General features: G+C 48.8%; 65 non-coding genes across 65 annotated transcripts; all 65 read left to right on the forward strand.

Moving 5' to 3' along the window:
* The first annotated feature begins 263 nt into the window (after positions 1-263).
* On the forward strand, positions 264-335 carry trnap-agg (transfer RNA proline (anticodon AGG)). Its single transcript has one exon. It is a non-coding gene; the product is annotated as a tRNA-Pro (tRNA).
* A 170-nt stretch (positions 336-505) lies between these two features.
* On the forward strand, positions 506-577 carry trnap-agg (transfer RNA proline (anticodon AGG)). Its single transcript has one exon. It is a non-coding gene; the product is annotated as a tRNA-Pro (tRNA).
* Positions 578-747: 170 nt separating this feature from the next.
* trnap-agg (transfer RNA proline (anticodon AGG)) lies at positions 748-819 on the forward strand. The gene has a single exon. It is a non-coding gene; the product is annotated as a tRNA-Pro (tRNA).
* Positions 820-1,008: 189 nt separating this feature from the next.
* trnap-cgg (transfer RNA proline (anticodon CGG)) lies at positions 1,009-1,080 on the forward strand. Its single transcript has one exon. It is a non-coding gene; the product is annotated as a tRNA-Pro (tRNA).
* Positions 1,081-1,253: 173 nt separating this feature from the next.
* Positions 1,254-1,325, forward strand: trnap-ugg (transfer RNA proline (anticodon UGG)). Its single transcript has one exon. It is a non-coding gene; the product is annotated as a tRNA-Pro (tRNA).
* Positions 1,326-1,612: 287 nt separating this feature from the next.
* On the forward strand, positions 1,613-1,684 carry trnap-agg (transfer RNA proline (anticodon AGG)). Its single transcript has one exon. It is a non-coding gene; the product is annotated as a tRNA-Pro (tRNA).
* A 189-nt stretch (positions 1,685-1,873) lies between these two features.
* On the forward strand, positions 1,874-1,945 carry trnap-agg (transfer RNA proline (anticodon AGG)). Its single transcript has one exon. It is a non-coding gene; the product is annotated as a tRNA-Pro (tRNA).
* Positions 1,946-2,118: 173 nt separating this feature from the next.
* trnap-ugg (transfer RNA proline (anticodon UGG)) lies at positions 2,119-2,190 on the forward strand. Its single transcript has one exon. It is a non-coding gene; the product is annotated as a tRNA-Pro (tRNA).
* Positions 2,191-2,457: 267 nt separating this feature from the next.
* trnaa-agc (transfer RNA alanine (anticodon AGC)) lies at positions 2,458-2,529 on the forward strand. The gene has a single exon. It is a non-coding gene; the product is annotated as a tRNA-Ala (tRNA).
* A 170-nt stretch (positions 2,530-2,699) lies between these two features.
* trnap-agg (transfer RNA proline (anticodon AGG)) lies at positions 2,700-2,771 on the forward strand. Its single transcript has one exon. It is a non-coding gene; the product is annotated as a tRNA-Pro (tRNA).
* A 189-nt stretch (positions 2,772-2,960) lies between these two features.
* trnap-cgg (transfer RNA proline (anticodon CGG)) lies at positions 2,961-3,032 on the forward strand. The gene has a single exon. It is a non-coding gene; the product is annotated as a tRNA-Pro (tRNA).
* Positions 3,033-3,205: 173 nt separating this feature from the next.
* On the forward strand, positions 3,206-3,277 carry trnap-ugg (transfer RNA proline (anticodon UGG)). Its single transcript has one exon. It is a non-coding gene; the product is annotated as a tRNA-Pro (tRNA).
* Positions 3,278-3,544: 267 nt separating this feature from the next.
* Positions 3,545-3,616, forward strand: trnaa-agc (transfer RNA alanine (anticodon AGC)). Its single transcript has one exon. It is a non-coding gene; the product is annotated as a tRNA-Ala (tRNA).
* A 170-nt stretch (positions 3,617-3,786) lies between these two features.
* On the forward strand, positions 3,787-3,858 carry trnap-agg (transfer RNA proline (anticodon AGG)). Its single transcript has one exon. It is a non-coding gene; the product is annotated as a tRNA-Pro (tRNA).
* Positions 3,859-4,047: 189 nt separating this feature from the next.
* On the forward strand, positions 4,048-4,119 carry trnap-cgg (transfer RNA proline (anticodon CGG)). Its single transcript has one exon. It is a non-coding gene; the product is annotated as a tRNA-Pro (tRNA).
* Positions 4,120-4,292: 173 nt separating this feature from the next.
* Positions 4,293-4,364, forward strand: trnap-ugg (transfer RNA proline (anticodon UGG)). Its single transcript has one exon. It is a non-coding gene; the product is annotated as a tRNA-Pro (tRNA).
* Positions 4,365-4,654: 290 nt separating this feature from the next.
* Positions 4,655-4,726, forward strand: trnap-agg (transfer RNA proline (anticodon AGG)). Its single transcript has one exon. It is a non-coding gene; the product is annotated as a tRNA-Pro (tRNA).
* A 170-nt stretch (positions 4,727-4,896) lies between these two features.
* trnaa-agc (transfer RNA alanine (anticodon AGC)) lies at positions 4,897-4,968 on the forward strand. Its single transcript has one exon. It is a non-coding gene; the product is annotated as a tRNA-Ala (tRNA).
* Positions 4,969-5,138: 170 nt separating this feature from the next.
* trnap-agg (transfer RNA proline (anticodon AGG)) lies at positions 5,139-5,210 on the forward strand. Its single transcript has one exon. It is a non-coding gene; the product is annotated as a tRNA-Pro (tRNA).
* Positions 5,211-5,399: 189 nt separating this feature from the next.
* Positions 5,400-5,471, forward strand: trnap-cgg (transfer RNA proline (anticodon CGG)). The gene has a single exon. It is a non-coding gene; the product is annotated as a tRNA-Pro (tRNA).
* A 173-nt stretch (positions 5,472-5,644) lies between these two features.
* trnap-ugg (transfer RNA proline (anticodon UGG)) lies at positions 5,645-5,716 on the forward strand. The gene has a single exon. It is a non-coding gene; the product is annotated as a tRNA-Pro (tRNA).
* A 267-nt stretch (positions 5,717-5,983) lies between these two features.
* On the forward strand, positions 5,984-6,055 carry trnaa-agc (transfer RNA alanine (anticodon AGC)). Its single transcript has one exon. It is a non-coding gene; the product is annotated as a tRNA-Ala (tRNA).
* A 170-nt stretch (positions 6,056-6,225) lies between these two features.
* trnap-agg (transfer RNA proline (anticodon AGG)) lies at positions 6,226-6,297 on the forward strand. Its single transcript has one exon. It is a non-coding gene; the product is annotated as a tRNA-Pro (tRNA).
* A 189-nt stretch (positions 6,298-6,486) lies between these two features.
* Positions 6,487-6,558, forward strand: trnap-cgg (transfer RNA proline (anticodon CGG)). Its single transcript has one exon. It is a non-coding gene; the product is annotated as a tRNA-Pro (tRNA).
* Positions 6,559-6,731: 173 nt separating this feature from the next.
* On the forward strand, positions 6,732-6,803 carry trnap-ugg (transfer RNA proline (anticodon UGG)). Its single transcript has one exon. It is a non-coding gene; the product is annotated as a tRNA-Pro (tRNA).
* Positions 6,804-7,070: 267 nt separating this feature from the next.
* On the forward strand, positions 7,071-7,142 carry trnaa-agc (transfer RNA alanine (anticodon AGC)). Its single transcript has one exon. It is a non-coding gene; the product is annotated as a tRNA-Ala (tRNA).
* Positions 7,143-7,312: 170 nt separating this feature from the next.
* Positions 7,313-7,384, forward strand: trnap-agg (transfer RNA proline (anticodon AGG)). The gene has a single exon. It is a non-coding gene; the product is annotated as a tRNA-Pro (tRNA).
* Positions 7,385-7,573: 189 nt separating this feature from the next.
* Positions 7,574-7,645, forward strand: trnap-cgg (transfer RNA proline (anticodon CGG)). Its single transcript has one exon. It is a non-coding gene; the product is annotated as a tRNA-Pro (tRNA).
* A 173-nt stretch (positions 7,646-7,818) lies between these two features.
* Positions 7,819-7,890, forward strand: trnap-ugg (transfer RNA proline (anticodon UGG)). Its single transcript has one exon. It is a non-coding gene; the product is annotated as a tRNA-Pro (tRNA).
* Positions 7,891-8,157: 267 nt separating this feature from the next.
* trnaa-agc (transfer RNA alanine (anticodon AGC)) lies at positions 8,158-8,229 on the forward strand. The gene has a single exon. It is a non-coding gene; the product is annotated as a tRNA-Ala (tRNA).
* A 431-nt stretch (positions 8,230-8,660) lies between these two features.
* On the forward strand, positions 8,661-8,732 carry trnap-cgg (transfer RNA proline (anticodon CGG)). Its single transcript has one exon. It is a non-coding gene; the product is annotated as a tRNA-Pro (tRNA).
* Positions 8,733-8,771: 39 nt separating this feature from the next.
* trnap-ugg (transfer RNA proline (anticodon UGG)) lies at positions 8,772-8,843 on the forward strand. Its single transcript has one exon. It is a non-coding gene; the product is annotated as a tRNA-Pro (tRNA).
* A 267-nt stretch (positions 8,844-9,110) lies between these two features.
* trnaa-agc (transfer RNA alanine (anticodon AGC)) lies at positions 9,111-9,182 on the forward strand. The gene has a single exon. It is a non-coding gene; the product is annotated as a tRNA-Ala (tRNA).
* Positions 9,183-9,352: 170 nt separating this feature from the next.
* trnap-agg (transfer RNA proline (anticodon AGG)) lies at positions 9,353-9,424 on the forward strand. The gene has a single exon. It is a non-coding gene; the product is annotated as a tRNA-Pro (tRNA).
* Positions 9,425-9,613: 189 nt separating this feature from the next.
* Positions 9,614-9,685, forward strand: trnap-cgg (transfer RNA proline (anticodon CGG)). Its single transcript has one exon. It is a non-coding gene; the product is annotated as a tRNA-Pro (tRNA).
* Positions 9,686-9,858: 173 nt separating this feature from the next.
* trnap-ugg (transfer RNA proline (anticodon UGG)) lies at positions 9,859-9,930 on the forward strand. The gene has a single exon. It is a non-coding gene; the product is annotated as a tRNA-Pro (tRNA).
* Positions 9,931-10,197: 267 nt separating this feature from the next.
* Positions 10,198-10,269, forward strand: trnaa-agc (transfer RNA alanine (anticodon AGC)). The gene has a single exon. It is a non-coding gene; the product is annotated as a tRNA-Ala (tRNA).
* A 431-nt stretch (positions 10,270-10,700) lies between these two features.
* On the forward strand, positions 10,701-10,772 carry trnap-cgg (transfer RNA proline (anticodon CGG)). Its single transcript has one exon. It is a non-coding gene; the product is annotated as a tRNA-Pro (tRNA).
* A 173-nt stretch (positions 10,773-10,945) lies between these two features.
* Positions 10,946-11,017, forward strand: trnap-ugg (transfer RNA proline (anticodon UGG)). The gene has a single exon. It is a non-coding gene; the product is annotated as a tRNA-Pro (tRNA).
* A 290-nt stretch (positions 11,018-11,307) lies between these two features.
* trnap-agg (transfer RNA proline (anticodon AGG)) lies at positions 11,308-11,379 on the forward strand. The gene has a single exon. It is a non-coding gene; the product is annotated as a tRNA-Pro (tRNA).
* Positions 11,380-11,549: 170 nt separating this feature from the next.
* trnap-agg (transfer RNA proline (anticodon AGG)) lies at positions 11,550-11,621 on the forward strand. The gene has a single exon. It is a non-coding gene; the product is annotated as a tRNA-Pro (tRNA).
* A 170-nt stretch (positions 11,622-11,791) lies between these two features.
* Positions 11,792-11,863, forward strand: trnap-agg (transfer RNA proline (anticodon AGG)). Its single transcript has one exon. It is a non-coding gene; the product is annotated as a tRNA-Pro (tRNA).
* Positions 11,864-12,052: 189 nt separating this feature from the next.
* trnap-cgg (transfer RNA proline (anticodon CGG)) lies at positions 12,053-12,124 on the forward strand. Its single transcript has one exon. It is a non-coding gene; the product is annotated as a tRNA-Pro (tRNA).
* A 173-nt stretch (positions 12,125-12,297) lies between these two features.
* Positions 12,298-12,369, forward strand: trnap-ugg (transfer RNA proline (anticodon UGG)). Its single transcript has one exon. It is a non-coding gene; the product is annotated as a tRNA-Pro (tRNA).
* Positions 12,370-12,656: 287 nt separating this feature from the next.
* On the forward strand, positions 12,657-12,728 carry trnap-agg (transfer RNA proline (anticodon AGG)). The gene has a single exon. It is a non-coding gene; the product is annotated as a tRNA-Pro (tRNA).
* Positions 12,729-12,898: 170 nt separating this feature from the next.
* Positions 12,899-12,970, forward strand: trnaa-agc (transfer RNA alanine (anticodon AGC)). Its single transcript has one exon. It is a non-coding gene; the product is annotated as a tRNA-Ala (tRNA).
* A 170-nt stretch (positions 12,971-13,140) lies between these two features.
* trnap-agg (transfer RNA proline (anticodon AGG)) lies at positions 13,141-13,212 on the forward strand. Its single transcript has one exon. It is a non-coding gene; the product is annotated as a tRNA-Pro (tRNA).
* A 189-nt stretch (positions 13,213-13,401) lies between these two features.
* On the forward strand, positions 13,402-13,473 carry trnap-ugg (transfer RNA proline (anticodon UGG)). Its single transcript has one exon. It is a non-coding gene; the product is annotated as a tRNA-Pro (tRNA).
* A 173-nt stretch (positions 13,474-13,646) lies between these two features.
* On the forward strand, positions 13,647-13,718 carry trnap-ugg (transfer RNA proline (anticodon UGG)). The gene has a single exon. It is a non-coding gene; the product is annotated as a tRNA-Pro (tRNA).
* A 290-nt stretch (positions 13,719-14,008) lies between these two features.
* trnap-agg (transfer RNA proline (anticodon AGG)) lies at positions 14,009-14,080 on the forward strand. The gene has a single exon. It is a non-coding gene; the product is annotated as a tRNA-Pro (tRNA).
* A 170-nt stretch (positions 14,081-14,250) lies between these two features.
* trnap-agg (transfer RNA proline (anticodon AGG)) lies at positions 14,251-14,322 on the forward strand. Its single transcript has one exon. It is a non-coding gene; the product is annotated as a tRNA-Pro (tRNA).
* A 189-nt stretch (positions 14,323-14,511) lies between these two features.
* trnap-cgg (transfer RNA proline (anticodon CGG)) lies at positions 14,512-14,583 on the forward strand. Its single transcript has one exon. It is a non-coding gene; the product is annotated as a tRNA-Pro (tRNA).
* Positions 14,584-14,756: 173 nt separating this feature from the next.
* On the forward strand, positions 14,757-14,828 carry trnap-ugg (transfer RNA proline (anticodon UGG)). The gene has a single exon. It is a non-coding gene; the product is annotated as a tRNA-Pro (tRNA).
* A 290-nt stretch (positions 14,829-15,118) lies between these two features.
* Positions 15,119-15,190, forward strand: trnap-agg (transfer RNA proline (anticodon AGG)). Its single transcript has one exon. It is a non-coding gene; the product is annotated as a tRNA-Pro (tRNA).
* Positions 15,191-15,360: 170 nt separating this feature from the next.
* On the forward strand, positions 15,361-15,432 carry trnap-agg (transfer RNA proline (anticodon AGG)). Its single transcript has one exon. It is a non-coding gene; the product is annotated as a tRNA-Pro (tRNA).
* A 170-nt stretch (positions 15,433-15,602) lies between these two features.
* On the forward strand, positions 15,603-15,674 carry trnap-agg (transfer RNA proline (anticodon AGG)). Its single transcript has one exon. It is a non-coding gene; the product is annotated as a tRNA-Pro (tRNA).
* A 189-nt stretch (positions 15,675-15,863) lies between these two features.
* trnap-cgg (transfer RNA proline (anticodon CGG)) lies at positions 15,864-15,935 on the forward strand. The gene has a single exon. It is a non-coding gene; the product is annotated as a tRNA-Pro (tRNA).
* A 173-nt stretch (positions 15,936-16,108) lies between these two features.
* On the forward strand, positions 16,109-16,180 carry trnap-ugg (transfer RNA proline (anticodon UGG)). Its single transcript has one exon. It is a non-coding gene; the product is annotated as a tRNA-Pro (tRNA).
* Positions 16,181-16,447: 267 nt separating this feature from the next.
* trnaa-agc (transfer RNA alanine (anticodon AGC)) lies at positions 16,448-16,519 on the forward strand. Its single transcript has one exon. It is a non-coding gene; the product is annotated as a tRNA-Ala (tRNA).
* A 170-nt stretch (positions 16,520-16,689) lies between these two features.
* Positions 16,690-16,761, forward strand: trnap-agg (transfer RNA proline (anticodon AGG)). The gene has a single exon. It is a non-coding gene; the product is annotated as a tRNA-Pro (tRNA).
* Positions 16,762-16,950: 189 nt separating this feature from the next.
* Positions 16,951-17,022, forward strand: trnap-ugg (transfer RNA proline (anticodon UGG)). The gene has a single exon. It is a non-coding gene; the product is annotated as a tRNA-Pro (tRNA).
* A 173-nt stretch (positions 17,023-17,195) lies between these two features.
* On the forward strand, positions 17,196-17,267 carry trnap-ugg (transfer RNA proline (anticodon UGG)). The gene has a single exon. It is a non-coding gene; the product is annotated as a tRNA-Pro (tRNA).
* Positions 17,268-17,557: 290 nt separating this feature from the next.
* Positions 17,558-17,636, forward strand: trnap-agg (transfer RNA proline (anticodon AGG)). Its single transcript has one exon. It is a non-coding gene; the product is annotated as a tRNA-Pro (tRNA).
* A 163-nt stretch (positions 17,637-17,799) lies between these two features.
* trnap-ugg (transfer RNA proline (anticodon UGG)) lies at positions 17,800-17,871 on the forward strand. Its single transcript has one exon. It is a non-coding gene; the product is annotated as a tRNA-Pro (tRNA).
* Positions 17,872-18,380: 509 nt separating this feature from the next.
* On the forward strand, positions 18,381-18,452 carry trnap-agg (transfer RNA proline (anticodon AGG)). The gene has a single exon. It is a non-coding gene; the product is annotated as a tRNA-Pro (tRNA).
* Positions 18,453-22,405: the final 3,953 nt, after the last annotated feature.

The raw sequence follows: 22,405 nt of genomic DNA on the forward strand, positions 1-22,405 counted from the left end.
TGTCGGCCTCACTGTCTAACGCCTTTGTGCTGTGGAGATTTAGCCTCAGTTGGATGTTTATTTTTTCCCCCGTAGCCATCACATTGGGGCTTGTTGTTCTAGGGGAATGATTATCGCTTTGGGTGCGAGAGGTCCCGGGTTCAAATCCAGGACGAGCCCGCAGGCGTTATAGGTGCATTTCATTGAAATGTGTTAATTTTCAACTCTCGTCAGTGATCTAGAAAATTATGTTGTTTTTTTCAACTAAATTCATAGCCAGTCAAGGCTCGTTGGTCTAGGGGTATGATTCTCGCTTAGGGTGCGAGAGGTCCCGGGTTCAAATCCCGGACGAGCCCTTCCCCACGCAAATATTTGTCATTATCATGTGCTTGTGTCAGCACTGTCTCACCTTTGCTGTACAGCATATAGCCGGCAGCTTTTCTGCAACTAAACACATCCACACCTCCCTTTCCTTTCAGATAAATATTGCTGCACAGAAGGCTCGACATAAGCTTTTGAGCAGCGTGGCTCGTTGGTCTAGGGGTATGATTCTCGCTTAGGGTGCGAGAGGTCCCGGGTTCAAATCCCGGAAGAGCCCTTTCCCACGCAACTTTCTGTCAGTATCATGTGTTTGTGTCAGCACTGTCTCTCCTTTGCTGTACAGCATGTAGCCGGCAGCTTTTCTGCAACTCAACACCACCCGACCTGCCTTTCCTTTCAGCTAAATATTGCTGCACAAAACGCTCGACAAAAGCGTTTGTGCAGTGTGGCTCGTTGGTCTAGGGGTATGATTCTCGCTTAGGGTGCGAGAGGTCCCGGGTTCAAATCCCGGACGAGCCCTCTGTTCTGTGAAACTCTGCAACTTTTGCTGCTAGCTGCCACCGGTGAACTGCTGCAGTTTGTTACCCAGGACTTACTTTAGGAAATGTTGATGCGCAGTGGAACCAAGCTGAAATATTGGTCTTCCCTGCAGACCACTCTAAATATTTGTGTGAAGAAAGGCACCGAATAAAAGGTAACGTTGGCCCAGGCTCGTTGGTCTAGGGGTATGATTCTCGCTTCGGGTGCGAGAGGTCCCGGGTTCAACTCCCGGACGAGCCCTTCTATCCGAAAGAAACGCCAGACTTCACTGCAAGAATCGACGCTAACGAAACATACAAAGACGAAACTCTTTTGTTAGCATTGAAGGAAAAGAGCCAATTTTGAACCAGATTTTTTACTTGCTCAGGCCTGCAAGTGGTCCTGACCAAATAAGACCCAGGAGAGCACTCAGCGGCTCGTTGGTCTAGGGGTATGATTCTCGCTTTGGGTGCGAGAGGTCCCGGGTTCAAATCCCGGACGAGCCCTTTTGTGCTTCCTCACCAATTCTTTGTCGGCCTCACTGTCTAACGCCTTTGTGCTGTGGAGATTTAGCCTCAGTTGGATGTTTATTTTTTCCCCCGTAGCCATCACATTGGGGCTTGTTGTTCTAGGGGAATGATTATCGCTTTGGGTGCGAGAGGTCCCGGGTTCAAATCCAGGACGAGCCCGCAGGCGTTATAGGTGCATTTCATTGAAATGTGTTAATTTTCAACTCTCGTCAGTGATCTAGAAAATTATGTTGTTTTTTTCAACTAAATTCATAGCCAGTCAAGGCTCGTTGGTCTAGGGGTATGATTCTCGCTTAGGGTGCGAGAGGTCCCGGGTTCAAATCCCGGACGAGCCCTCTGTTCTGTGAAACTCTGCAACTTTTGCTGCTAGCTGCCACCGGTGAACTGCTGCAGTTTGTTACCCAGGACTTACTTTAGGAAATGTTGATGCGCAGTGGAACCAAGCTGAAATATTGGTCTTCCCTGCAGACCACTCTAAATATTTGTGTGAAGAAAGGCACCGAATAAAAGGTACCCTTGGCCCAGGCTCGTTGGTCTAGGGGTATGATTCTCGCTTAGGGTGCGAGAGGTCCCGTGTTCAACTCCCGGACGAGCCCTTCTATCCGAAAGAAACGCCAGACTTCACTGCAAGAATCGACGCTAACGAAACAAACAAAGACGAAACTCTTTTGTTAGCATTGAAGGAAAAGAGCCAATTTTGAACCAGATTTTTTACTTGCTCAGGCCTGCAAGGGGTCCTGACCAAATAAGACCCAGGAGAGCACTCAGCGGCTCGTTGGTCTAGGGGTATGATTCTCGCTTTGGGTGCGAGAGGTCCCGGGTTCAAATCCCGGACGAGCCCTTTTGTGCTTCCTCACCAATTCTTTGTCGGCCTCACTGTCTAACGCCTTTGTGCTGTGGAGATTTAGAGGTCCCGGGTTCAAATCCCGGACGAGCCCTTCCCCACGCAAATATTTGTCATTATCATGTGCTTGTGTCAGCACTGTCTCACCTTTGCTGTACAGCATATAGCCGGCAGCTTTTCTGCAACTAAACACCACCACACCTCCCTTTCCTTACAGATAAATATTGCTGCACAGAAGGCTCGACATAAGCTTTTGAGCAGCGTGGCTCGTTGGTCTAGGGGTATGATTCTCGCTTAGCGTGCGAGAGGTCCCGGGTTCAAATCCCGGAAGAGCCCTTTCCCACGCAACTTTCTGTCAGTATCATGTGTTTGTGTCAGCACTGTCTCTCCTTTGCTGTACAGCATGTAGCCGGCAGCTTTTCTGCAACTCAACACCACCCGACCTGCCTTTCCTTTCAGCTAAATATTGCTGCACAAAACGCTCGACAAAAGCGTTTGTGCAGCGTGGCTCGTTGGTCTAGGGGTATGATTCTCGCTTAGGGTGCGAGAGGTCCCGGGTTCAAATCCCGGACGAGCCCTCTGTTCTGTGAAACTCTGCAACTTTTGCTGCTAGCTGCCACCGGTGAACTGCTGCAGTTTGTTACCCAGGACTTACTTTAGGAAATGTTGATGCGCAGTGGAACCAAGCTGAAATATTGGTCTTCCCTGCAGACCACTCTAAATATTTGTGTGAAGAAAGGCACCGAATAAAAGGTACCCTTGGCCCAGGCTCGTTGGTCTAGGGGTATGATTCTCGCTTCGGGTGCGAGAGGTCCCGGGTTCAACTCCCGGACGAGCCCTTCTATCCGAAAGAAACGCCAGACTTCACTGCAAGAATCGACGCTAACGAAACAAACAAAGACGAAACTCTTTTGTTAGCATTGAAGGAAAAGAGCCAATTTTGAACCAGATTTTTTACTTGCTCAGGCCTGCAAGGGGTCCTGACCAAATAAGACCCAGGAGAGCACTCAGCGGCTCGTTGGTCTAGGGGTATGATTCTCGCTTTGGGTGCGAGAGGTCCCGGGTTCAAATCCCGGACGAGCCCTTTTGTGCTTCCTCACCAATTCTTTGTCGGCCTCACTGTCTAACGCCTTTGTGCTGTGGAGATTTAGAGGTCCCGGGTTCAAATCCCGGACGAGCCCTTCCCCACGCAAATATTTGTCATTATCATGTGCTTGTGTCAGCACTGTCTCACCTTTGCTGTACAGCATATAGCCGGCAGCTTTTCTGCAACTAAACACCACCACACCTCCCTTTCCTTACAGATAAATATTGCTGCACAGAAGGCTCGACATAAGCTTTTGAGCAGCGTGGCTCGTTGGTCTAGGGGTATGATTCTCGCTTAGCGTGCGAGAGGTCCCGGGTTCAAATCCCGGAAGAGCCCTTTCCCACGCAACTTTCTGTCAGTATCATGTGTTTGTGTCAGCACTGTCTCTCCTTTGCTGTACAGCATGTAGCCGGCAGCTTTTCTGCAACTCAACACCACCCGACCTGCCTTTCCTTTCAGCTAAATATTGCTGCACAAAACGCTCGACAAAAGCGTTTGTGCAGCGTGGCTCGTTGGTCTAGGGGTATGATTCTCGCTTAGGGTGCGAGAGGTCCCGGGTTCAAATCCCGGACGAGCCCTCTGTTCTGTGAAACTCTGCAACTTTTGCTGCTAGCTGCCACCGGTGAACTGCTGCAGTTTGTTACCCAGGACTTACTTTAGGAAATGTTGATGCGCAGTGGAACCAAGCTGAAATATTGGTCTTCCCTGCAGACCACTCTAAATATTTGTGTGAAGAAAGGCACCGAATAAAAGGTACCCTTGGCCCAGGCTCGTTGGTCTAGGGGTATGATTCTCGCTTCGGGTGCGAGAGGTCCCGGGTTCAACTCCCGGACGAGCCCTTCTTTCCGAAAGAAACACCAGACTTCACTGCAAGAATCGACGCTAACGAAACAAACAAAGACGAAACTTTTTTGTTAGCATTGAAGGAAAAGAGCCAATTTTGAACCAGATTTTTTACTTGCTCAGGCCTGCAAGGGGTCCTGACCAAATAAGACCCAGCAGAGCACTCAGCGGCTCGTTGGTCTAGGGGTATGATTCTCGCTTTGGGTGCGAGAGGTCCCGGGTTCAAATCCCGGACGAGCCCTTTTGTGCTTCCTCACCAATTCTTTGTCGGCCTCACTGTCTAACGCCTTTGTGCTGTGGAGATTTAGCCTCAGTTGGATGTTTATTTTTTCCCCCGTAGCCATCACATTGGGGCTTGTTGTTCTAGGGGAATGATTATCGCTTTGGGTGCAAGAGGTCCCGGGTTCAAATCCAGGACGAGCCCGCAGGCGTTATAGGTGCATTTCATTGAAATGTGTTAATTTTCAACTCTCGTCAGTGATCTAGAAAATTATGTTGTTGTTTTTTTCAACTAAATTCATAGCCAGTCAAGGCTCGTTGGTCTAGGGGTATGATTCTCGCTTAGGGTGCGAGAGGTCCCGGGTTCAAATCCCGGACGAGCCCTTCCCCACGCAAATATTTGTCATTATCATGTGCTTCTGTCAGCACTGTCTCACCTTTGCTGTACAGCATATAGCCGGCAGCTTTTCTGCAACTAAACACCACCACACCTCCCTTTCCTTTCAGATAAATATTGCTGCACAGAAGGCTCGACATAAGCTTTTGAGCAGCGTGGCTCGTTGGTCTAGGGGTATGATTCTCGCTTAGCGTGCGAGAGGTCCCGGGTTCAAATCCCGGAAGAGCTCTTTCCCACGCAACTTTCTGTCAGTATCATTTGTTTGTGTCAGCACTGTCTCTCCTTTGCTGTACAGCATGTAGCCGGCAGCTTTTCTGCAACTCAACACCACCCGACCTGCCTTTCCTTTCAGCTAAATATTGCTGCACAAAACGCTCGACAAAAGCGTTTGTGCAGCGTGGCTCGTTGGTCTAGGGGTATGATTCTCGCTTAGGGTGCGAGAGGTCCCGGGTTCAAATCCCGGACGAGCCCTCTGTTCTGTGAAACTCTGCAACTTTTGCTGCTAGCTGCCACCGGTGAACTGCTGCAGTTTGTTACCCAGGACTTACTTTAGGAAATGTTGATGCGCAGTGGAACCAAGCTGAAATATTGGTCTTCCCTGCAGACCACTCTAAATATTTGTGTGAAGAAAGGCACCGAATAAAAGGTACCCTTGGCCCAGGCTAGTTGGTCTAGGGGTATGATTCTCGCTTCGGGTGCGAGAGGTCCCGGGTTCAACTCCCGGACGAGCCCTTCTTTCCGAAAGAAACACCAGACTTCACTGCAAGAATCGACGCTAACGAAACAAACAAAGGCGAAACTTTTTTGTTAGCATTGAAGGAAAAGAGCCAATTTTGAACCAGATTTTTTACTTGCTCAGGCCTGCAAGGGGTCCTGACCAAATAAGACCCAGGAGAGCACTCAGCGGCTCGTTGGTCTAGGGGTATGATTCTCGCTTTGGGTGCGAGAGGTCCCGGGTTCAAATCCCGGACGAGCCCTTTTGTGCTTCCTCACCAATTCTTTGTCGGCCTCACTGTCTAACGCCTTTGTGCTGTGGAGATTTAGAGGTCCCGGGTTCAAATCCCGGACGAGCCCTTCCCCACGCAAATATTTGTCATTATCATGTGCTTGTGTCAGCACTGTCTCACCTTTGCTGTACAGCATATAGCCGGCAGCTTTTCTGCAACTAAACACCACCACACCTCCCTTTCCTTACAGATAAATATTGCTGCACAGAAGGCTCGACATAAGCTTTTGAGCAGCGTGGCTCGTTGGTCTAGGGGTATGATTCTCGCTTAGCGTGCGAGAGGTCCCGGGTTCAAATCCCGGAAGAGCCCTTTCCCACGCAACTTTCTGTCAGTATCATGTGTTTGTGTCAGCACTGTCTCTCCTTTGCTGTACAGCATGTAGCCGGCAGCTTTTCTGCAACTCAACACCACCCGACCTGCCTTTCCTTTCAGCTAAATATTGCTGCACAAAACGCTCGACAAAAGCGTTTGTGCAGCGTGGCTCGTTGGTCTAGGGGTATGATTCTCGCTTAGGGTGCGAGAGGTCCCGGGTTCAAATCCCGGACGAGCCCTCTGTTCTGTGAAACTCTGCAACTTTTGCTGCTAGCTGCCACCGGTGAACTGCTGCAGTTTGTTACCCAGGACTTACTTTAGGAAATGTTGATGCGCAGTGGAACCAAGCTGAAATATTGGTCTTCCCTGCAGACCACTCTAAATATTTGTGTGAAGAAAGGCACCGAATAAAAGGTACCCTTGGCCCAGGCTCGTTGGTCTAGGGGTATGATTCTCGCTTCGGGTGCGAGAGGTCCCGGGTTCAACTCCCGGACGAGCCCTTCTATCCGAAAGAAACGCCAGACTTCACTGCAAGAATCGACGCTAACGAAACAAACAAAGACGAAACTCTTTTGTTAGCATTGTAGGAAAAGAGCCAATTTTGAACCAGATTTTTTACTTGCTCAGGCCTGCAAGGGGTCCTGACCAAATAAGACCCAGGAGAGCACTCAGCGGCTCGTTGGTCTAGGGGTATGATTCTCGCTTTGGGTGCGAGAGGTCCCGGGTTCAAATCCCGGACGAGCCCTTTTGTGCTTCCTCACCAATTCTTTGTCGGCCTCACTGTCTAACGCCTTTGTGCTGTGGAGATTTAGAGGTCCCGGGTTCAAATCCCGGACGAGCCCTTCCCCACGCAAATATTTGTCATTATCATGTGCTTGTGTCAGCACTGTCTCACCTTTGTTGTACAGCATATAGCCGGCAGCTTTTCTGCAACTAAACACCACCACACCTCCCTTTCCTTACAGATAAATATTGCTGCACAGAAGGCTCGACATAAGCTTTTGAGCTGCGTGGCTCGTTGGTCTAGGGGTATGATTCTCGCTTAGCGTGCGAGAGGTCCCGGGTTCAAATCCCGGAAGAGCCCTTTCCCACGCAACTTTCTGTCAGTATCATGTGTTTGTGTCAGCACTGTCTCTCCTTTGCTGTACAGCATGTAGCCGGCAGCTTTTCTGCAACTCAACACCACCCGACCTGCCTTTCCTTTCAGCTAAATATTGCTGCACAAAACGCTCGACAAAAGCGTTTGTGCAGCGTGGCTCGTTGGTCTAGGGGTATGATTCTCGCTTAGGGTGCGAGAGGTCCCGGGTTCAAATCCCGGACGAGCCCTCTGTTCTGTGAAACTCTGCAACTTTTGCTGCTAGCTGCCACCGGTGAACTGCTGCAGTTTGTTACCCAGGACTTACTTTAGGAAATGTTGATGCGCAGTGGAACCAAGCTGAAATATTGGTCTTCCCTGCAGACCACTCTAAATATTTGTGTGAAGAAAGGCACCGAATAAAAGGTACCCTTGGCCCAGGCTCGTTGGTCTAGGGGTATGATTCTCGCTTCGGGTGCGAGAGGTCCCGGGTTCAACTCCCGGACGAGCCCTTCTTTCCGAAAGAAACACCAGACTTCACTGCAAGAATCGACGCTAACGAAACAAACAAAGACGAAACTTTTTTGTTAGCATTGAAGGAAAAGAGCCAATTTTGAACCAGATTTTTTACTTGCTCAGGCCTGCAAGGGGTCCTGACCAAATAAGACCCAGCAGAGCACTCAGCGGCTCGTTGGTCTAGGGGTATGATTCTCGCTTTGGGTGCGAGAGGTCCCGGGTTCAAATCCCGGACGAGCCCTTTTGTGCTTCCTCACCAATTCTTTGTCGGCCTCACTGTCTAACGCCTTTGTGCTGTGGAGATTTAGAGGTCCCGGGTTCAAATCCCGGACGAGCCCTTCCCCACGCAAATATTTGTCATTATCATGTGCTTCTGTCAGCACTGTCTCACCTTTGCTGTACAGCATATAGCCGGCAGCTTTTCTGCAACTAAACACCACCACACCTCCCTTTCCTTTCAGATAAATATTACTGCACAGAAGGCTCGACATAAGCTTTTGAGCAGCGTGGCTCGTTGGTCTAGGGGTATGATTCTCGCTTAGCGTGCGAGAGGTCCCGGGTTCAAATCCCGGAAGAGCCCTTTCCCACGCAACTTTCTGTCAGTATCATGTGTTTGTGTCAGCACTGTCTCTCCTTTGCTGTACAGCATGTAGCCGGCAGCTTTTCTGCAACTCAACACCACCCGACCTGCCTTTCCTTTCAGCTAAATATTGCTGCACAAAACGCTCGACAAAAGCGTTTGTGCAGCGTGGCTCGTTGGTCTAGGGGTATGATTCTCGCTTAGGGTGCGAGAGCTCCCGGGTTCAAATCACGGACGAGCCCTCTGTTCTGTGAAACTCTGCAACTTTTGCTGCTAGCTGCCACCGGTGAACTGCTGCAGTTTGTTACCCAGGACTTACTTTAGGAAATGTTGATGCGCAGTGGAACCAAGCTGAAATATTGGTCTTCCCTGCAGACCACTCTAAATATTTGTGTGAAGAAAGGCACCGAATAAAAGGTAACGTTGGCCCAGGCTCGTTGGTCTAGGGGTATGATTCTCGCTTCGGGTGCGAGAGGTCCCGGGTTCAACTCCCGGACGAGCCCTTCTATCCTGACCAAATAAGACCCAGGAGAGCACTCAGCGGCTCGTTGGTCTAGGGGTATGATTCTCGCTTTGGGTGCGAGAGGTCCCGGGTTCAAATCCCGGACGAGCCCTTTTGTGCTTCCTCACCAATTCTTTGTCGGCCTCACTGTCTAACGCCTTTGTGCTGTGGAGATTTAGAGGTCCCGGGTTCAAATCCCGGACGAGCCCTTCCCCACGCAAATATTTGTCATTATCATGTGCTTGTGTCAGCACTGTCTCACCTTTGTTGTACAGCATATAGCCGGCAGCTTTTCTGCAACTAAACACCACCACACCTCCCTTTCCTTACAGATAAATATTGCTGCACAGAAGGCTCGACATAAGCTTTTGAGCTGCGTGGCTCGTTGGTCTAGGGGTATGATTCTCGCTTAGCGTGCGAGAGGTCCCGGGTTCAAATCCCGGAAGAGCCCTTTCCCACGCAACTTTCTGTCAGTATCATGTGTTTGTGTCAGCACTGTCTCTCCTTTGCTGTACAGCATGTAGCCGGCAGCTTTTCTGCAACTCAACACCACCCGACCTGCCTTTCCTTTCAGCTAAATATTGCTGCACAAAACGCTCGACAAAAGCGTTTGTGCAGCGTGGCTCGTTGGTCTAGGGGTATGATTCTCGCTTAGGGTGCGAGAGGTCCCGGGTTCAAATCCCGGACGAGCCCTCTGTTCTGTGAAACTCTGCAACTTTTGCTGCTAGCTGCCACCGGTGAACTGCTGCAGTTTGTTACCCAGGACTTACTTTAGGAAATGTTGATGCGCAGTGGAACCAAGCTGAAATATTGGTCTTCCCTGCAGACCACTCTAAATATTTGTGTGAAGAAAGGCACCGAATAAAAGGTACCCTTGGCCCAGGCTCGTTGGTCTAGGGGTATGATTCTCGCTTCGGGTGCGAGAGGTCCCGGGTTCAACTCCCGGACGAGCCCTTCTTTCCGAAAGAAACACCAGACTTCACTGCAAGAATCGACGCTAACGAAACAAACAAAGACGAAACTTTTTTGTTAGCATTGAAGGAAAAGAGCCAATTTTGAACCAGATTTTTTACTTGCTCAGGCCTGCACGGGGTCCTGACCAAATAAGACCCAGCAGAGCACTCAGCGGCTCGTTGGTCTAGGGGTATGATTCTCGCTTTGGGTGCGAGAGGTCCCGGGTTCAAATCCCGGACGAGCCCTTTTGTGCTTCCTCACCAATTCTTTGTCGGCCTCACTGTCTAACGCCTTTGTGCTGTGGAGATTTAGAGGTCCCGGGTTCAAATCCCGGACGAGCCCTTCCCCACGCAAATATTTGTCATTATCATGTGCTTCTGTCAGCACTGTCTCACCTTTGCTGTACAGCATATAGCCGGCAGCTTTTCTGCAACTAAACACCACCACACCTCCCTTTCCTTTCAGATAAATATTACTGCACAGAAGGCTCGACATAAGCTTTTGAGCAGCGTGGCTCGTTGGTCTAGGGGTATGATTCTCGCTTAGCGTGCGAGAGGTCCCGGGTTCAAATCCCGGAAGAGCCCTTTCCCACGCAACTTTCTGTCAGTATCATGTGTTTGTGTCAGCACTGTCTCTCCTTTGCTGTACAGCATGTAGCCGGCAGCTTTTCTGCAACTCAACACCACCCGACCTGCCTTTCCTTTCAGCTAAATATTGCTGCACAAAACGCTCGACAAAAGCGTTTGTGCAGCGTGGCTCGTTGGTCTAGGGGTATGATTCTCGCTTAGGGTGCGAGAGCTCCCGGGTTCAAATCACGGACGAGCCCTCTGTTCTGTGAAACTCTGCAACTTTTGCTGCTAGCTGCCACCGGTGAACTGCTGCAGTTTGTTACCCAGGACTTACTTTAGGAAATGTTGATGCGCAGTGGAACCAAGCTGAAATATTGGTCTTCCCTGCAGACCACTCTAAATATTTGTGTGAAGAAAGGCACCGAATAAAAGGTAACGTTGGCCCAGGCTCGTTGGTCTAGGGGTATGATTCTCGCTTCGGGTGCGAGAGGTCCCGGGTTCAACTCCCGGACGAGCCCTTCTATCCGAAAGAAACGCCAGACTTCACTGCAAGAATCGACGCTAACGAAACATACAAAGACGAAACTCTTTTGTTAGCATTGAAGGAAAAGAGCCAATTTTGAACCAGATTTTTTACTTGCTCAGGCCTGCAAGTGGTCCTGACCAAATAAGACCCAGGAGAGCACTCAGCGGCTCGTTGGTCTAGGGGTATGATTCTCGCTTTGGGTGCGAGAGGTCCCGGGTTCAAATCCCGGACGAGCCCTTTTGTGCTTCCTCACCAATTCTTTGTCGGCCTCACTGTCTAACGCCTTTGTGCTGTGGAGATTTAGCCTCAGTTGGATGTTTATTTTTTCCCCCGTAGCCATCACATTGGGGCTTGTTGTTCTAGGGGAATGATTATCGCTTTGGGTGCGAGAGGTCCCGGGTTCAAATCCAGGACGAGCCCGCAGGCGTTATAGGTGCATTTCATTGAAATGTGTTAATTTTCAACTCTCGTCAGTGATCTAGAAAATTATGTTGTTGTTTTTTTCAACTAAATTCATAGCCAGTCAAGGCTCGTTGGTCTAGGGGTATGATTCTCGCTTAGGGTGCGAGAGGTCCCGGGTTCAAATCCCGGACGAGCCCTTCCCCACGCAAATATTTGTCATTATCATGTGCTTGTGTCAGCACTGTCTCACCTTTGCTGTACAGCATATAGCCGGCAGCTTTTCTGCAACTAAACACATCCACACCTCCCTTTCCTTTCAGATAAATATTGCTGCACAGAAGGCTCGACATAAGCTTTTGAGCAGCGTGGCTCGTTGGTCTAGGGGTATGATTCTCGCTTAGGGTGCGAGAGGTCCCGGGTTCAAATCCCGGAAGAGCCCTTTCCCACGCAACTTTCTGTCAGTATCATGTGTTTGTGTCAGCACTGTCTCTCCTTTGCTGTACAGCATGTAGCCGGCAGCTTTTCTGCAACTCAACACCACCCGACCTGCCTTTCCTTTCAGCTAAATATTGCTGCACAAAACGCTCGACAAAAGCGTTTGTGCAGTGTGGCTCGTTGGTCTAGGGGTATGATTCTCGCTTAGGGTGCGAGAGGTCCCGGGTTCAAATCCCGGACGAGCCCTCTGTTCTGTGAAACTCTGCAACTTTTGCTGCTAGCTGCCACCGGTGAACTGCTGCAGTTTGTTACCCAGGACTTACTTTAGGAAATGTTGATGCGCAGTGGAACCAAGCTGAAATATTGGTCTTCCCTGCAGACCACTCTAAATATTTGTGTGAAGAAAGGCACCGAATAAAAGGTAACGTTGGCCCAGGCTCGTTGGTCTAGGGGTATGATTCTCGCTTCGGGTGCGAGAGGTCCCGGGTTCAACTCCCGGACGAGCCCTTCTATCCGAAAGAAACGCCAGACTTCACTGCAAGAATCGACGCTAACGAAACATACAAAGACGAAACTCTTTTGTTAGCATTGAAGGAAAAGAGCCAATTTTGAACCAGATTTTTTACTTGCTCAGGCCTGCAAGTGGTCCTGACCAAATAAGACCCAGGAGAGCACTCAGCGGCTCGTTGGTCTAGGGGTATGATTCTCGCTTTGGGTGCGAGAGGTCCCGGGTTCAAATCCCGGACGAGCCCTTTTGTGCTTCCTCACCAATTCTTTGTCGGCCTCACTGTCTAACGCCTTTGTGCTGTGGAGATTTAGCCTCAGTTGGATGTTTATTTTTTCCCCCGTAGCCATCACATTAGGGGTTTTTGTTCTAGGGGAATGATTATCGCTTTGGGTGCGAGAGGTCCCGGGTTCAAATCCAGGACGAGCCCGCAGGCGTTATAGGTGCATTTCATTGAAATGTGTTAATTTTCAACTCTCGTCAGTGATCTAGAAAATTATGTTGTTTTTTTCAACTAAATTCATAGCCAGTCAAGGCTCGTTGGTCTAGGGGTATGATTCTCGCTTAGGGTGCGAGAGGTCCCGGGTTCAAATCCCGGACGAGCCCTTCCCCACGCAAATATTTGTCATTATCATGTGCTTGTGTCAGCACTGTCTCCCCTTTGCTGTACAGCATATAGCCGGCAGCTTTTCTGCAACTAAACACCACCACACCTCCCTTTCCTTTCAGATAAATATTGCTGCACAGAAGGCTCGACATAAGCTTTTGAGCAGCGTGGCTCGTTGGTCTAGGGGTATGATTCTCGCTTAGCGTGCGAGAGGTCCCGGGTTCAAATCCCGGAAGAGCCCTTTCCCACGCAACTTTCTGTCAGTATCATGTGTTTGTGTCAGCACTGTCTCTCCTTTGCTGTACAGCATGTAGCCGGCAGCTTTTCTGCAACTCAACACCACCCGACCTGCCTTTCCTTTCAGCTAAATATTGCTGCACAAAACGCTCGACAAAAGCGTTTGTGCAGCGTGGCTCGTTGGTCTAGGGGTATGATTCTCGCTTAGGGTGCGAGAGGTCCCGGGTTCAAATCCCGGACGAGCCCTCTGTTCTGTGAAACTCTGCAACTTTTGATGCTAGCTGCCACCGGTGAACTGCTGCAGTTTGTTACCCAGGACTTACTTTAGGAAATGTTGATGCGCAGTGGAACCAAGCTGAAATATTGGTCTTCCCTGCAGACCACTCTAAATATTTGTGTGAAGAAAGGCACCGAATAAAAGGTACCCTTGGCCTTGGCTCGTTGGTCTAGGGGTATGATTCTCGCTTTGGGTGCGAGAGGTCCCGGGTTCAACTCCCGGATGAGCCCTTCTTTCCGAAAGAAACGCCAGACTTCACTGCAAGAATCGACGCTAACGAAACAAACAAAGACGAAACTCTTTTGTTAGCATTGAAGGAAAAGAGCCAATTTTGAACCAGATTTTTTACTTGCTCAGGCCTGCAAGGGGTCCCGACCAAATAAGACCCAGGAGAGCACTCAGCGGCTCGTTGGTCTAGGGGTATGATTCTCGCTTTGGGTGCGAGAGGTCCCGGGTTCAAATCCCGAACGAGCCCTTTTGTGCTTCCTCACCAATTCTTTGTCGGCCTCACTGTCTAACGCCTTTGTGCTGTGGAGATTTAGCCTCAGTTGGATGTTTATTTTTCCCCCCGTAGCCATCACATTGGGGCTTGTTGTTCTAGGGGAATGATTATCGCTTTGGGTGCGAGAGGTCCCGGGTTCAAATCCAGGACGAGCCCGCAGGCGTTATAGGTGCATTTCATTGAAATGTGTTAATTTTCAACTCTTGTCAGTGATCTAGAAAATTATGTTGTTGTTTTTTTCAACTAAATTCATAGCCAGTCAAGGCTCGTTGGTCTAGGGGTATGATTCTCGCTTAGGGTGCGAGAGGTCCCGGGTTCAAATCCCGGACGAGCCCTTCGCCACGCAAATATTTGTCAGTATCATGTGTTTGTGTCAGCACTGTCTCTCCTTTGCTGTACAGCATGTAGCCGGCAGCTTTTCTGCAACTCAACACCACCCGACCTCCCTTTCCTTTCAGCTAAATATTGCTGCACAAAACGCTCGACAAAAGTGTTTGTGCAGCGTGGCTCGTTGGTCTAGGGGTATGATTCTCGCTTAGGGTGCGAGAGGTCCCGGGTTCAAATCCCGGACGAGCCCTCTGTTCTGTGAAACTCTGCAACTTTTGCTGCTAGCTGCCACCGGTGAACTGCTGCAGTTTGTTACCCAGGACTTACTTTAGGAAATGTTGATGCGCAGTGGAACCAAGCTGAAATATTGGTCTTCCCTGCAGACCACTCTAAATATTTGTGTGAAGAAAGGCACCGAATAAAAGGTACAATTGACCCAGGCTCGTTGGTCTAGGGGTATGATTCTCGCTTCGGGTGCGAGAGGTCCCGGGTTCAACTCCCGGACGAGCCCTTCTATCCGAAAGAAACGCCAGACTTCACTGCAAGCATCGACGCTAACGAAACAAACTAAGACGAAACTCTTTTGTTAGCATTGAAGGAAAAGAGCCAATTTTGAACCAGATTTTTTACTTGCTCAGGCCTGCAAGTGGTCCTGACCAAATAAGACCCAGGAGAGCACTCAGCGGCTCGTTGGTCTAGGGGTATGATTCTCGCTTTGGGTGCGAGAGGTCCCGGGTTCAAATCCCGGACGAGCCCTTTTGTGCTTCCTCACCAATTCTTTGTCGGCCTCACTGTCTAACGCCTTTGTGCTGTGGAGATTTAGCCTCAGTTGGATGTTTATTTTTTCCCCCGTAGCCATCACATTGGGGCTTGTTGTTCTAGGGGAATGATTATCGCTTTGGGTGCGAGAGGTCCCGGGTTCAAATCCAGGACGAGCCCGCAGGCGTTATAGGTGCATTTCATTGAAATGTGTTAATTTTCAACTCTCGTCAGTGATCTAGAAAATTATGTTGTTGTTTTTTTCAACTAATTTCATAGCCAGTCAAGGCTCGTTGGTCTAGGGGTATGATTCTCGCTTAGGGTGCGAGAGGTCCCGGGTTCAAATCCCGGACCAGCCCTTCCCCACGCAAATATTTGTCATTATCATGTGCTTGTGTCAGCACTGTCTCACCTTTGCTGTACAGCATATAGCCGGCAGCTTTTCTGCAACTAAACACCACCACACCTCCCTTTCCTTTCAGATAAATATTGCTGCACAGAAGGCTCGACATAAGCTTTTGAGCAGCGTGGCTCGTTGGTCTAGGGGTATGATTCTCGCTTAGGGTGCGAGAGGTCCCGGGTTCAAATCCCGGAAGAGCCCTTTCCCACGCAACTTTCTGTCAGTATCATGTGTTTGTGTCAGCACTGTCTCTCCTTTGCTGTACAGCATGTAGCCGGCAGCTTTTCTGCAACTCAACACCACCCGACCTGCCTTTCCTTTCAGCTAAATATTGCTGCACAAAACGCTCGACAAAAGCGTTTGTGCAGCTTGGCTCGTTGGTCTAGGGGTATGATTCTCGCTTAGGGTGCGAGAGGTCCCGGGTTCAAATCCCGGACGAGCCCTCTGTTCTGTGAAACTCTGCAACTTTTGCTGCTAGCTGCCACCGGTGAACTGCTGCAGTTTGTTACCCAGGACTTACTTTAGGAAATGTTGATGCGCAGTGGAACCAAGCTGAAATATTGGTCTTCCCTGCAGACCACTCTAAATATTTGTGTGAAGAAAGGCACCGAATAAAAGGTACCCTTGGCCCAGGCTCGTTGGTCTAGGGGTATGATTCTCGCTTCGGGTGCGAGAGGTCCCGGGTTCAACTCCCGGACGAGCCCTTCTTTCCGAAAGAAACGCCAGACTTCACTGCAAGAATCGACGCTAACGAAACAAACAAAGACGAAACTTTTTTGTTAGCATTGAAGGAAAAGAGCCAATTTTGAACCAGATTTTTTACTTGCTCAGGCCTGCAAGGGGTCCTGACCAAATAAGACCCAGGAGAGCACTCAGCGGCTCGTTGGTCTAGGGGTATGATTCTCGCTTTGGGTGCGAGAGGTCCCGGGTTCAAATCCCGGACGAGCCCTTTTGTGCTTCCTCACCAATTCTTTGTCGGCCTCACTTTCTAACGCCTTTGTGCTGTGGAGATTTAGAGGTCCCGGGTTCAAATCCCGGACGAGCCCTTCCCCACGCAAATATTTGTCATTATCATGTGCTTCTGTCAGCACTGTCTCACCTTTGCTGTACAGCATATAGCCGGCAGCTTTTCTGCAACTAAACACCACCACACCTCCCTTTCCTTTCAGATAAATATTGCTGCACAGAAGGCTCGACATAAGCTTTTGAGCAGCGTGGCTCGTTGGTCTAGGGGTATGATTCTCGCTTAGCGTGCGAGAGGTCCCGGGTTCAAATCCCGGAAGAGCCCTTTCCCACGCAACTTTCTGTCAGTATCATTTGTTTGTGTCAGCACTGTCTCTCCTTTGCTGTACAGCATGTAGCCGGCAGCTTTTCTGCAACTCAACACCACCCGACCTGCCTTTCCTTTCAGCTAAATATTGCTGCACAAAACGCTCGACAAAAGCGTTTGTGCAGCGTGGCTCGTTGGTCTAGGGGTATGATTCTCGCTTAGGGTGCGAGAGGTCCCGGGTTCAAATCCCGGACGAGCCCTCTGTTCTGTGAAACTCTGCAACTTTTGCTGCTAGCTGCCACCGGTGAACTGCTGCAGTTTGTTACCCAGGACTTACTTTAGGAAATGTTGATGCGCAGTGGAACCAAGCTGAAATATTGGTCTTCCCTGCAGACCACTCTAAATATTTGTGTGAAGAAAGGCACCGAATAAAAGGTACCCTTGGCCTTGGCTCGTTGGTCTAGGGGTATGATTCTCGCTTTGGGTGCGAGAGGTCCCGGGTTCAACTCCCGGATGAGCCCTTCTTTCCGAAAGAAACGCCAGACTTCACTGCAAGAATCGACGCTAACGAAACAAACAAAGACGAAACTCTTTTGTTAGCATTGAAGGAAAAGAGCCAATTTTGAACCAGATTTTTTACTTGCTCAGGCCTGCAAGGGGTCCCGACCAAATAAGACCCAGGAGAGCACTCAGCGGCTCGTTGGTCTAGGGGTATGATTCTCGCTTTGGGTGCGAGAGGTCCCGGGTTCAAATCCCGAACGAGCCCTTTTGTGCTTCCTCACCAATTCTTTGTCGGCCTCACTGTCTAACGCCTTTGTGCTGTGGAGATTTAGCCTCAGTTGGATGTTTATTTTTCCCCCCGTAGCCATCACATTGGGGCTTGTTGTTCTAGGGGAATGATTATCGCTTTGGGTGCGAGAGGTCCCGGGTTCAAATCCAGGACGAGCCCGCAGGCGTTATAGGTGCATTTCATTGAAATGTGTTAATTTTCAACTCTTGTCAGTGATCTAGAAAATTATGTTGTTGTTTTTTTCAACTAAATTCATAGCCAGTCAAGGCACGTTGGTCTAGGGGTATGATTCTCGCTTAGGGTGCGAGAGGTCCCGGGTTCAAATCCCGGACGAGCCCTTCGCCACGCAAATATTTGTCAGTATCATGTGTTTGTGTCAGCACTGTCTCTCCTTTGCTGTACAGCATGTAGCCGGCAGCTTTTCTGCAACTCAACACCACCCGACCTGCCTTTCCTTTCAGCTAAATATTGCTGCACAAAACGCTCGACAAAAGTGTTTGTGCAGCGTGGCTCGTTGGTCTAGGGGTATGATTCTCGCTTTGGGTGCGAGAGGTCCCGGGTTCAAATCCCGGACGAGCCCTTTTGTGCTTCCTCACCAATTCTTTGTCGGCCTCACTGTCTAACGCCTTTGTGCTGTGGAGATTTAGAGGTCCCGGGTTCAAATCCCGGACGAGCCCTTCCCCACGCAAATATTTGTCATTATCATGTGCTTCTGTCAGCACTGTCTCACCTTTGCTGTACAGCATATAGCCGGCAGCTTTTCTGCAACTAAACACCACCACACCTCCCTTTCCTTTCAGATAAATATTGCTGCACAGAAGGCTCGACATAAGCTTTTGAGCAGCGTGGTTCGTTGGTCTAGGGGTTTGATTCTCGCTTAGCGTGCGAGAGGTCCCGGGTTCAAATCCCGGAAGAGCCCTTTCCCACGCAACTTTCTGTCAGTATCATGTGTTTGTGTCAGCACTGTCTCTCCTTTGCTGTACAGCATGTAGCCGGCAGCTTTTCTGCAACTCAACACCACCCGACCTGCCTTTCCTTTCAGCTAAATATTGCTGCACAAAACGCTCGACAAAAGCGTTTGTGCAGCGTGGCTCGTTGGTCTAGGGGTATGATTCTCGCTTAGGGTGCGAGAGGTCCCGGGTTCAAATCACGGACGAGCCCTCTGTTCTGTGAAACTCTGCAACTTTTGATGCTAGCTGCCACCGGTGAACTGCTGCAGTTTGTTTCCCAGGACTTACTTTAGGAAATGTTAATGCGCAGTGGAACCAAGCTGAAATATTGGTCTTCCCTGCAGACCACTCTAAATATTTGTGTGAAGAAAGGCACCGAATAAAAGGTAGCGGTGCCGGGAGAACGAGAGACTGTCAATTGCCATCCAATCACGTATCACTATTGCCATCTTTCCATTTATGTTCACAGCCAATCAATAAAGCCTAATCCCATCATCTCCGTTTCCTTCCAGCCAGTCACTATGCCCCATTTCCAATATTTTTTTTTTATACGTATGCATCAATCACGTATCAGTATGTGTATCTTTACCTCACAGCTTACAGCCAATAAAAAAAGTCCATTTACAAAATCTCGTCTCCTTGCCTTTGTTGACAACCAATCACTATCCTTCGTTCCCAAAAACTTTCCATCTACCTGACGGAGCATCGCCAGAGGTTAATCAGCGGTCCAGCGGTTTTGAAAAAAAAAAAAAAAGTTTGGACTCTAACGTTACAGGTGCCAGAGTACTGGATTTACGTTGGATTTAACAGTTACATACATCGATATCGAGGTAAGAAGCCGACAATGTTGTTATATTTAGTTAAGTGGCTGGTTAGCTAACGTAACGTTACAGAACGTCTTATTTATGTCTAGAGGTTAAGGGGCAGTTTCATTATTTTTAATGGACTTTACATGTTTACATTAATATAATTACTATCGTGCATAGGCTTTGTTACTGTCATAATGTATGTTATTACGTTATTATGTTTACATTAAGTTGGCTAAAAATAGCTAGCCTATAGGTTAGGCTACCTCTGGCCGCTATATGGCTGCATTATGCATAACGTTAATTAGCCTATAAGTTTTGGGCGCCAGTTTTTACTGAGGTAAACCAATTCTGTCTGTTAATTTTAGCTGTAATGCAATTCAATACAATACATAGGCTAACCATAAAGCTGCACCTTTATTATCATGACGTAATATAGGGTTTGTGTTGTTTTTGTGGGTTAATCGATAATAAACATAATGTAGACTAATTGTAAGCCTTTGTAATCGAAATGGTATGTAATAATCTGATTTTTATGGCATATTATTATACCCACACACCACATCATCCCTTCCTCCTAAATATTAAACTATAACCTTGTCCAAAAACACTCAGATGAAATATGTGCTATGTGAAATAAATGTATGAAACTGATTAACTACTCAGTTCTACTGAATAGTCATAAACTTTGTATTTTGCCACACACTATCTTCTATTGGAAGATGGCTTCCAAACACAAGAAGCACAGGGCTATGAGTGACGATGAATGGGTGGCCCGCCTGCGCAGATTTGCCACACAGGGGGTCTGGCCTTCTGAGGCAGGGAACAGACCGGCACCACGCCAGAGGAAATGGCATGAACTGTACCAGAAGGTAAACTTGGACATGTACATAAACACAGGAAATCTATGTCATTACAGGGAACAGATAGTTATGATTCATTGTCATATGTTACAGATTGAGAAGTGTCCACTACAACAAAGGGGCCAAATGTCTCTGTTTGGGGGGACACAGACATGTAACTGTGGTTTCCACACGAAAAAGGTATAAGAAGTGTTTCATAAAAGTGTGATGTGTTGATGGTGTATTGTGTATTTTTTTTAATTTAATTTCCTTTTCTGTTAAACTGTAGCCTTCCAGTGTGGCCCCTGTGTCATCCACACCATCCATGTCACCACCTGTAACACCTGGGCAGTCAGGAACGGCATCCGGGAAGGCACCTTTAAAGCCTACTTTGACTTTGACATCGGTAAATGCATGTCTTTATGCAGATATTTATGTTATCATACGTTATAACATTTTAAAACGCTTCACATAATGTTACTAATTTCTTTTTGTCAGTTTACAAAGCCACGGTATGGTGGGTCCCATGGTGCAGCTTTAAAGCCAAACCTAGGTGTGGCAAGGACGCATGCAACCAAGGTATAGTCAAGAAAATGAAACTTCATTCCATAAAGATATGCTGAGTTTATCTAATCATCGTTACTGCAATTCCTGATAATGATAGATTATTTCATTCAATACTGTAAACTGTGCTCTCTTATTCTTGCAGCCTATTAGCACTTCTGCATTGTCCAGCCCTGCACCTAGGACACCATCACCTGCCCGCAGTCCCAGGCCGGATATTCAGACCGTCTCTCCCCTGTCTCTTCCTCCCTCTTCTGCGTCTGCATCGCCTGCTCGCAGTCCCAGGCTGTATATTCAGACTGTCTCCCCCCTGTCTCTTCCTCCTTCTTCTGTGTCTGAAGTCACCTCTGCTTCCTGTGCTCCAGGAGCTGTTTCTAGAGTTGTGAGTACCTCTTTAATTGAAACGTTTTCTTCACACTAATATTGTTGGATCACATAAATATGCTACATTTTGAACAAACATTCCTCACAAGTGGCTTGTAATCATATCTATGTTTGTCTTTTTTAATACATTAGGAAGTGTCAGCCGCTGCCTCCTCTGGGACGTCCTCTGATTCCGTCACCTCTGTTATCAGCTCCGCCTGTGTTCCCTCTGCTGCTCCATCTTCAGCTGAATCCTCGGTCCAGCCTGCTGAAAATACAGTGACCGCTCCAGGTTCAGAGTCTGGATGGCTTCCCGCGAAGTTGATGAAAACCATACCACCACAGGATCAGAGGTGGATTTCAGCAGCTTTGTGGAAGCAACATCGGCTTCGTACTGACCTGAAGCTGTGGTATGATCCACCAGAGCCAGCTCTGATTTATCATCAAGGCCCCGCTCCAGAGCGCTTCTTCACACACAGGCTTCTACTGTGGATGCCATACCATCTCTGGAAGGTCAGGCTGTCCTGTCTTGTGTGTGGGGGGCAGCTCACAGGCTATGGGGCACACAAGAGAGCCCGGCAGGTACTAGATGTAGATCGCTACTACCTGATGATTACAGAGACTCTCTGGTGCAGTGGATGCAAAACGGCCTTGATTTCCACCAGCAAGGCCATCTTGGACCAGCTGGACTTAGCCCACAAACTAGAATTTAGGCTGATCCTAACTCGAAAGTGAGTATACTGAGATTTAGCTTGTGTAATAAATGTTTGTCATTTAAAACACAATTGAGATGAGCTGGTTTTAATGTTTGTGTCTTTATGTCTCTCTTTCCCTTTGTTTTATTCAGATATGCCTGTGACATGCGGGTCATTAGGTTCCTCAGGGAGAGGGCCCTGGGCAACAGCCCTTCTCGCTTAGTGAGGCAGCTGCGGGAGAACCACAGCGAGGAGTGGCTGAAGCGTCTTTGCCGGTACCTTGGTGCCTGCTCAGACTTCACCTCCCAGCCAAGCCTGCTCCCTGTACGATTTCAGGAGCCACCTGAGCCGGAAACCATCCCCTCCCACAGATGGATGCTGGCTGTTTATGGGCGGGACATCTTGTGCAGGCTGGACCATATCAAAGCCAGCATAACCTCCACATATGGCTGCATCCTAAAAATGGACTCCACCAAAAAAGTAACTACTTTTATATTTCAATCAAAATAATTGGAAATACACCATTAGTAGTAGTACAGACCTGAAATATGGAAGTAATGTTTCATATATAAATAATTTTGCATCACTCACTGTCTTTTCTGTGTGATTACAGATAACAAAGAAGCTGTCGGGGTTGGCGAAAGGAACAGCGCTGTGGCTGACATCTGTCAGCAATGAGGTGGGCCAGATCCTCATCAGTGTCCTGACGGCTCAGGAGGGTCCTGCCCTGGACCGTATGGCAGCAGACCTCATCCGGAGGTACACAGATGCGGGTGTGGCTCCGCCTCAGCTCCTCTATGTGGACTGTGACTGCTGTCGGGAGGGCACTGGGCAGACCAAGCTCAAGCAGCGATTTGGTGGGTGGCCAGACTTGGTGGTAAAGCTGGACATCTA

Source organism: Alosa pseudoharengus, unplaced genomic scaffold (assembly GCF_046254945.1).
Source record: "Alosa pseudoharengus isolate Yale_2024_CS ecotype anadromous, Long Island Sound unplaced genomic scaffold, YU_APseudo_1.1 YU_APseudo_1.1_scf_6, whole genome shotgun sequence".
Classification (NCBI taxonomy): Eukaryota; Metazoa; Chordata; class Actinopteri; order Clupeiformes; family Clupeidae; genus Alosa; species Alosa pseudoharengus.